We start from the raw sequence: 9610 nt of genomic DNA, 5'->3' as shown, positions 1-9610 counted from the left end.
TAAGCCAAACAGAAAGAAAAATATTACATGATTTCACTTATATATGGAATCTTTTTAAAAAATTGAAATATACAAAGATAGAGAACCAGACAGTGGTTACCAGGAGCTGGGAGTGAGGGAGAAAGAAATGGAAAGACATAAGTAGAGAATACAAAGTACCAGACATGAGGGATGAAGAAGTCTAGAGATCTAATGTAGGTAGATCTAATAAGATGTAGATCTAATTTTATTACTTAGGGCTCTAGGTAATAAAATTATACTGTCAATGAGATTCATGCTAAATGAGTAGATGTAGCTGTTCTTGCCATAAAAACAAAAAAAAGGTAACTGTGAGATGATGGATATGTTAACTTGCTCCACAATAGTAACTTTTTTATTATCTATATGTATCCCATAATATCACGATGTATATCTTAAATAAACACAATAAAATTTATTTTTAAAAAATCTAGGGCTGGGCATAGTGGCTCATGCTTATAATCCCAGCACTTTGGGAGACCAAAGCGGGAGGATCTCTTGAGCCCAGGAGTTCAAGACCAGCCTGAGCAACATACCAAGACCTCATCTCTACAAAAAAAGAAAAAACCTAAATGCATTATGATAACATGACTGGGTATGAAATGTGTGTGCGTGTGTGTGTGTGTGTGTGTGTGTAGATATAGATATGTTTTTAAGTAAGAACTCTTGGAATAAATAATCCAGATTTAAAAATACTCCAAGACAGCTGAGACCAAGGGCTAAAGCTGGGAGACTAAAAAAAATATGGACCGCCAGGACAGTACTCATTTCTCCAGCTCTGATCTGCTGTTGTACCAGGCATCTGATAGGGCCTGTGTCTGCCTCCTTCTTGAACAGCTCAGAGAATTCATCTAAACAGCCTTCCTACAGCAGCCCCCAACTCCAAGGGCCAAACAGGAGTTCCAGACCAGTGTTGTCTCTGGAGACATTGACACAGCAGCCAAGTTGACTGGTGCTGGGGCAGCCACAGTTGGTGTGGCTGGTTCAGGGGCTGGCATTGGAACTGTGTTTGGCAGCTTGATCATTGGCTATGCCAAGAACCCATCTCTCAAGCAGCAGCTCTTCTCCTATGCCATTCTGGGCTTCCCTTGTCTGAGGCCATGGGGCTCTTCTGTTTGATGGTCGCCTTCCTCATCCTCTTCGCCACGTGAGGCTCTGTAGGGATCACCTGCCTGTCCCTGCTGCTGCAACTCCATGCCATTCCTGGTGCTGGGGTGTGCTAAGCTTTACCATTCAACACAATGTTTCTCTAAAAACAAACTAACAGGCCGGGCGAGGTGGCTCACACCTGTAATCCCACCACTTTGGGAGGCTGAGGCAGGTGGATCATTCGAGGCAAGAGTTTGAGACCAACCTGACCAACAAGGTGAAACCCTAACTCCACTAAAAAAAAAAAAAAAAAAAAAAAAATTAGCCAAGCATGGTGGTGCATACCTGTAATCTCAGCTACTAAGGAGGCTGAGGCAGGAGAATCACTTGAACCCAGGAGGCAGACGCTGCAGTGAGACGAGATCATGCCACTGCACTCCAGCCTGGGCAACAGAATGAGACACCATCTCAAAAAACAAAAAGAAAAACAAACAAAATGAAAAAATACACCAAGGACCAAAGAAGTTAAATGATATCGGTGAAACCCAGGACCTTGAGTGGAGAAGAGGAGAGAATGGGAGCAGAAAACTTTCTAAAAATTTTATTTACCTTGAAAAATAAAAAATAAGTAAAATATATTATTGGAGAAAATGTAGCTATTTAATTTTATGTATTATTAGAGAACTAAAACTTTAATTAAGGTGGTTAGCAACTCCAAAGCAGGTATTCTAGAATTTGACCAAGAAAAAAAGGAAAGAATGAGATACAGAGAAAAGAACCATGTTGCCCAAAATAAAGCATAAATGTAAAACATGATGAAAGGAATAAAAGTATTTCAGTTACTACAACAAATATGAATGGGTTTATGTACCTATTCAAGAGATTATCAGTTGCATTGAAAAAGAATCTAGCTATATGTGGTTAATGTAAGATGTACCAAAAACAAAGTGAAAAAGGAAAGTTGAAAATAAAGGAATAGACCTGCAGCCAATTAAGCCGACTGAGTTCCTTTCCTCATGGGGGCCCAGTGTGCAATGGCTGCAAACAGCAGCTTCCCTGGTAGTGATGCAGCCTGTCTGTTGTATGGGTTGCTCTAAGGGACCTTGGATACAGTCCTTTCAGATGGATGTTCATGTTTCTGACCTTGCACTATCCCAGCGCAGGCTCCAAGCAGGCATGCGAGGTGCCATTGGAAAGCCCCAGGGCACTGTGGCCAGGGTTCACATTGGTCAAGTTATGTCCATCCGCACCAAGCTGCAGAACAAGGAGCATGTGATTGAGGTCCTGTGCAGGGCCAAGTTCAAGCTCCCCAGCCGCCAGAAGATCCACATCTCAAAGAAGTGGGGCTTCACCAAGTTCAATGCCAATGAATTTGAAGACATGGTGGCTGAGAAGCGGCTCATCCCAGATGGGTCAAGTACATTCCCAGTCGTGGTGCTCTGGACGAGTGGCAGGCCCTGCACTCATGAGGGCTTCCACTGTGCTGCCCCCTCTTAATACTCACCAATAAATTCTACTTCCTGTCCACCTAAAAAAAAAGTACTTTCACTTCAATTATCCCTCTCTCTTACATACTTTTAGTCTGTTATTTTAGTTTTATCCTGATTCCCTCAATAAACATTATTAGTATATCTAAAAAAAAAAAGAAAATAAAGGAATAGGCAAAGAGATAGCAAGCAAAGGCAGCCTATGAAAAAAAATCAGCATCACAACATTAATATCAATGTGACAAGATAAAATGCATGAAACGGCCATGCATGGTGGCTCAGGTCCATAATCCTAGCACATTTCGAGGTCAAAGCAGAAGGATTGCTTGAGCCCAGGAGTTTGAGACCATCTGGGCAACATGGTGAAACCCTGTCTCTACCAAAAATACGAAAGGTGGCCAGACATGTTGGAGCCTGTAGTCCTAGCTACTCAGGAAGCTGAAGCAGGAGAATCGCTTGAGCCCAGGAGGTGGAGGTTGCAGTCAGTTGTGACTGCACCACTGCACTCCAGCCTAGGTGAAGAGTAAGACCCTGTCTCAAAAAAAAGACAAAAAAGAAGAAGGAGGAGGAGGAGGAGGAGAAGGAGGAGGAGGAGAAGGAGAAGAAGAAGAAGAAGGAGGAGGAGGAGTGGAGGAGGAGGGGGAGGAAGAAGAAGAAGAAGAGGGAGAAAAACAAAAGCCTGAAACTGGATGAAGTATATTACGTAACTTAAAAACCTCTGGAAAAGCAGCCATGACTGAAGCCTGTAATCCCAGCACTTTGGGAGGCCGAGATGGGTGGATTGATTGAGCTCAGGAGTTTGAGACCAGCCTGGGCAACATAGCAAAACCCTCTCTCTACAAAAAAATTACAAAAATCAGCCGGGAGTGGCAGTGTGCATCTGTAGTCCAGGAGGTAGAAGTTGCAGTGAGCCAAGATGGTGCCACTGCACTCCAGCCTGGGTGACAGAGCCAGGCCTTGTCTAGAAAAAAAGAAAGAAAAGAAAAGATAAGGCCGGACGCGGTGGCTCAAGTCTATAATCCCAGCACTTTGGGAGGCCGAGGCGGGCGGATCACAAGGTCAGGAGATCGAGACCATCCTGGCTAACACGGTGAAACCCCGTCTCTACTAAAAAATACAAAAAACTAGCCGGGCGTGGTGGCGGGCGCCTGTAGTCCCAGCTACTCGGGAGGCTGAGGCAGGAGAATGGGGTGAACCCGGGAGGCGGAGCTTGCAGTGAGCTGAGATCCGGCCACTGTACTCCAGCCCCGGGAGAGCGAGACTCCACCTCAAAAAAAAAAAAAAGAAAAGAAAAGAAAAGATAAAAGAAATCTTTATGTACCAAACAACAGCAGAAAAATATATAAGGTAAACATCCCTAGAACTACAGACAAAATTAATAAAACAACGTAGTTGGGCATTTTAATATACATGTTCAAAACTTGATAAATCAAGTAAGCAAACAATAATCATATATAGAGGATTGGGCAATAAAATCAATAAACTCAATTTAATAGGTACATTTAGAATTTTTGGCTGGGTGCAGTGGCTCACACCTGTAATCCCAGCACTTTGGGAGGCCAAGGTGAGTGGATCACTTGAGGTGAGGAGTTTGAGAAGTCAGGAGTTTGAGACCAGCCTGGACAATATGGTGAAATCCCATCACTACTAAAAAAATACAAAAATTAGCCAGGTGTGGTGGCGCATGCCTGTAGTCCCAGCTATTCAGGAGGCTGAGGCAGGAGAATCACTTGAACCTGGGAGGCAGAGGTTGCAGTGAGCTGAGATTGCACCACCACACTCCAGCCTCAGCAACAGAGCAAGACTCCATCTCATAAAATAATAATAATAATAATTTTTAATGCCACAAATACAAAATATGCATCCTTTTCATATGCCCATGGAAAGTTTACCAAAATTAATCATGTACTTGTCTAGAGTAGAAATTTTAATAAATTCTGAAAAGTAGAGACTTCAAATGAAAGATATGGTGATGAAAGCCATTAAAACTAGAAAAAAGTAAGGCTAGGCATGGTGGCTTACACCTGTAATCCTAGCACTTTGGGAGGCTGAGGTGGGAGGACCACTTGAGCCCACGAATTGGAGACCAGCTGGGCAACATACTGAGACTTCATCTCTTCGAAACATTTTTTAAAATTAGCCAGGTGCAGTGGCGGACACCTGTAGTCTCAGGTACTCAGGTGGCTGAGGCAGAAGGATTGCTTGAGCCTAGGAGTTCAAGGCTGCAGTGAGCTATAATCATGTCACTGTATTCCAGCCTGGGTGACAGAAGGAGACTGTTTCAAAAAAAAAAAAAAGTTTTTAACTATTAAAGAAAAAATAAAAATAATGTTATTGTGTTAAGACATATGGATATAAATTCCAGAAAAATGACTAAAAGAATTGAAATCAATTACCTCTGGGGACAGGAATCAAGATTAGGGAAGTATTAGAGGAGACCACTTTCTGTTGCTATTACTCTTATGGTATTATTTGACTTCTTAAACTATATATCACTTTGATAAAGATTAAATTAAGCAAAATTAAAAAGTGAAGTGAAAGCAGCTCTGGAATTTTTTACTTTTTTTTTTGGTTTGAGACAGAGTTTTGCTCTTGTTGCCCAGGCTGGAGTGCAGTGGTGCGATCTTGGCTCACCGCAACCTCCACCTCCTGGGTTCAAGCAATTCTCCTGCCTCAGCCTCCCGAGTAGCTGGGATTACAGGTGTGTGCCACCATGCCCAGCTAATTTTTATTTTTAGTAGAGAGGAAGTTTCACCATGTTGGTCAGGCTGGATTCAAACTCCTGACCTCAAGTGATCCACCCGTCTCGGCCTCACAGAGTGCTGGGATTACAGGCGCAAGCCACTGCGCCAGGACTTTTTTTTCTTTTTCTTTTTCTTTTTTAGATGAGGGTTTTGCTCTGCCACCCAGGCTGGAGTACAGTGGCACCGTCTCGACTCACTGCACCCTCCACCTCCCGGGTTCAAGGGATTCTCCTGCCTCAGCCTCCCGAGTAGCTGGGATTACAGGTGCAGGCCACCACGTCAGTCTAATGTTTGTATTTTTAGTAGGGACAGGGTTTCACCATGTTGGCCAGGCTTGTCTTGAACTCCTGACTTCAAGTGATCCAGGCACCTCGGCATCCCAAAGTGCTAGGATTATAGGCGTGAGCCACCACACCCAGCCAGCTCTGGAACTTTGACCCATCCTGATATAATAGAAAGAATATGGATAGTCAGTTAAAGCTAAGTTTGAATTTTCCCTCTATTACTTATTAGTAACAGGATCTTGGACAATTCATTTAGCCTTTTGTCTGGGTTTATTCCTTTGTAAAATGACCTATAGAGCCCCTAGAGGGGAGACAATACTGGGCTGCAGCCCCTCGAGATAATCCCTGTATCCACTGCCCACCCCTACCCCAGCACAGGCAGGACCCCCAGCCACACACACTTGCGGGTTAACTCAGCCTATCTGCCCCATGCTTGCACCTCCTGGTTAAAATTGTTGTTTTGGTTTGGGTTTTCCATACACCATAAGCATTGGGGGTATTTTCCATAGAGTCAGGGTCTGTGGGTAAGGATTAGCCACAGCTTGGAAATTTCAAGTAGAAAATAGAACAAAATGGCTTTGAGAGTATTAAGTACAGGTGCTTTTATATATACATCTGTATTTGAAAACAAAATGTATCTCTTTACGCGTTAAACACTGTAAACAGATCACTGCAAAAATAAAAACCTGGGGCAAAATTCAAAATTGCTAAGAATAATAAAACTCACTTCTTGTGTGTTTATAAAGATTTGTTCCATTCCCGTGTTCGCACACACATGCAGCAGGGAGCCCAGTCCTTTCTCTCAGTGGAGGGAGGGCAGTTGGTAGTGACGGGTAGGGAGGCGGGTGTTTGAAGAAGCAGTCACAATGCAGCATGCTAAGTGTGGCTGTGGGGAGGAGCAGTCGATGGCTCTGTGCTGTCCAGGTTCGGCAGCAATGTTAGAGACCTGCCTGATTATCGAGTTGCCCAGGTAAAAGGATGTGGAAGAGGGTCTCAGACAGAGGGCACAGTGTTGCCTAAACTTGGCGGCAAACTGGAACAACCTGGGGAGCTTTAAAAAGTACTGACACATGGCTGGGCACAGTGGCTCATGCCTGTAATCCCAGCACTTTGGGAGGCCAAGGCGGGTGGATCACCTGAGGTCAGGAGTTCGAGACCAGCCAGACCAACATGGAGAAACCCCATCTCTACTAAAAATACAAAATTAGCTAGGCATGGTGGTGTGTGCCTGTAATCCTAGCTACTCGGGAGGCTGAGGCAGTAGAATTGCTTGAACCTGGGAGGCAGAGGTTGTGGTGAGCCAAGATCACACCATTGCACTCCAGCCTGGGCAACAAGAGCAAAACTCTGTCCCAAAAAAAAAAAAAAGTACCAATGCCAGGTTCCCACCCCCAGACATCCTGACTTAATTGGTCTGATGTGTGGCAGCTGGAGTTTTGGAAGCTCTAGGAAATTCCAATGTGCAGCAAAGTTCAGGAACCACTGGCCTGCATGAGGGCCTGAGACAGGAGACTGTGGCTCTCTGTAAATCGAATGGAAAGTTGGAGGAGAAGGACAAACTGTGGGCCTGGAAAGATGGGGATGGGACAAGATTTAGCACATAGAATGGACAGGAGTAGGTGGCAGAGTGGAGACAGGGAGGGAGGAGGAAGCTGACGGCGATGCCCAGGTTTCAGACTTGGGTAACGGTGGAGCTGGTCCATTTTCTGTGATTCAGGACACAGCAGAACGTGGTATGCACAGAAGACCTGCTGGTTAGAGATGATAAATCATCTTGGCTCAATACACAGTAGTCTCCGTCACCACCACCACCACCACCACCATCATCACCATCATCCTGAATCTGGTGGAGGCTTCTTAAAAGCCTTTGTGGTCACTAGGATGAAAGCCGTGAGGCTGCCCTCTAGTGTCGTAATCTGTGTATTACAGGCATTCCCGAGCTCAGGCTACAGTCTGCATCTCTCTGCAGGGGATGTGGCTGGGCCACCTAAGAGCCAGGGTGGCAGTGGAGGGTCAGGGGTGAGTAAGGCATGATCTCCTCTTTAATGCTTAGGCCAGGATCTCCCATACAAGCCCCATTCTTGGCCCTACTGTGAGTAAGGGTCTCCTTTGGATGAGCCGCTGTCTCTGTGAAATGCTCACACGGAGGAAGCCCAGAGCAGGGAATGGGTGCTGGGCAGTGAGCCTGGAGGCCTGAGTTCCAGCCACGGCTGCCCTAGTACTTGGCTGTCTGACCTGGAGGGAGTGCCTGTCCTGGCTTTCAGTGTCCTCATCAGGACTGGACATCTCAGGAGGATGACGTTGTGTCTTTGCAGCTGACCAGAACAGTGGGCAGGACCGACATTCCCAGCCCTCCAGAAGAGACAAGAGGAAGCTCCTCATGTTCTCCAGAAGGGCCTTCCCAGTACCCGTGAGGGGCAGAGAGCAAGTGCCCTGGACGGTTTCCAGGAGGAGGTGGATTAATGAATTAGTAAATAGTGTCTGTGGCAAGACATCCCACATTTGAGACACTGAGGAGAAACTTGCAGACGCAGCAAGGCCTGGCGGTAAGAGAAGAAAGGCTGTGGGCTCTGGAGTCGGGGAAACCAGGCTTTCGCTGTTGGTTCCCCCGACTGTGTGACCTTGGACACGTTATTTATTCCATCTGTGAAATGAGGATATAAACACTTCACAACAGCAAATGCTTATTTAGCCCTTAGCCCTTTGTGTCAGGTACTCTTGTAAGCACTTTGTCTGTATTAATTAATTTAACCCTCCTAACAATCCCACGAGGTAGTACAAATTTTACAGGTGAGGAAAAGGAAGCACAAAGAGGTTATGCAACTTGTTCAGTCCCCAGGCATGTGGCTGGTGCTCAGTAAATAGTAGCTACGCTGTAACCACAGAGATAACAATCACTGATTGCACTGAAACAGGTGAGCTTATCGGCAGAGTCAAGGGAAAGGCTGGGTGGGCCAGTGTCAATGGAGAGAATTTCAAGAGACAGAATGTGACATCCTCCAGCAAGCATCAAGCACAAAGCATGACTTTTTATTCGTGACCACATCGTGATACCCCAGTGTCCCTGGGGCTTCCCAAATGGGACCACCTGGGCAAGGAGGGGCAAGGGCTCTTAGAACTGGTTTATTCCCGCTGGGTCCTGAAGAAGGAAGAAGTTCCCTTTCTCAGCTTCCCATGTGGCCTGGGGTGGTCATGTGACCTAGTTCTGGCCAATGAGATGTGAGGGGCATCTGCTGGGGGGAATCCTGGGGAAGGCTTTCCCCCTGACCAAAAGAGAGAAGCCTAGAAGGAGACTTCTTTTCCTTCCTGCTCCTTTCCTGGGATAAGAGTGCAGTTAGATAAGGACAAGATCGTTGCAGCTGTTGCAGCCATCTTGCAGCTATGAGGGGAAGGGCAAGAAAAATCAAAGTTCTCAAAGAGCTTTTGAAATCACTGAGCTGTTTCTCATGGGATCACCTACTTCCAGACTTCTGGTTATGTGAGAAAGATATTTGTTTAAGTTACTGTTACTTACAGCAAAAAGTATGCATGGTATCATATCCAAGTTGTTCCAGTGTGTTCATTCATCGGTGCACCATTCATTTATTTAATTAGAAGTTATCATTGAGCCAATCACAGTGGAGGACAGGGAGGATATGGCTGCCATCAAGGGAGACATCATTCCTGGCTTTGTGGATTTCCTAGTATGGTAGGGAAAACACACTTTGAATACATGTGATGGATCAGGATGTTAACAAGAAAAAAAGCACAGGAATGCTCTTAGAATGTAGAACAAAAATAGTTAACCTGTGGAAGCATCAAAGAAGTTTTTGAAGGCTAGTGATTATTTAGAGTTACATGCCATCATAAAGGGACCCCAAGATGTAAAATGCAGTGCCTCAAACAAGAGAGAAGTTTATTTTGTGTTGTTTTCTTTTTTTCTTTTTTTGTTTTTTTGGTTTTTTTTTTTTTTTTTTTTCGCCCTGTCGCCCAGGCTGGAGTGCAGTGG

General features: G+C 45.1%; 2 pseudogenes; both read left to right on the top strand.

Moving 5' to 3' along the window:
- The first annotated feature begins 605 nt into the window (after nucleotides 1-605).
- LOC105502845 lies at nucleotides 606-1169 on the top strand (annotated as a pseudogene).
- A 1060-nt stretch (nucleotides 1170-2229) lies between these two features.
- Nucleotides 2230-2576, top strand: LOC105502835 (annotated as a pseudogene).
- Nucleotides 2577-9610: the final 7034 nt, after the last annotated feature.

The sequence above is a fragment of the Colobus angolensis genome, unplaced genomic scaffold, assembly GCF_000951035.1.
Source record: "Colobus angolensis palliatus isolate OR3802 unplaced genomic scaffold, Cang.pa_1.0 Scaffold12, whole genome shotgun sequence".
Taxonomy (NCBI): domain Eukaryota; kingdom Metazoa; phylum Chordata; class Mammalia; order Primates; family Cercopithecidae; genus Colobus; species Colobus angolensis.
The sequence above is the reverse complement of the archived record's forward strand: the minus strand, read 5'-3'. Positions and strand labels throughout refer to the sequence as shown.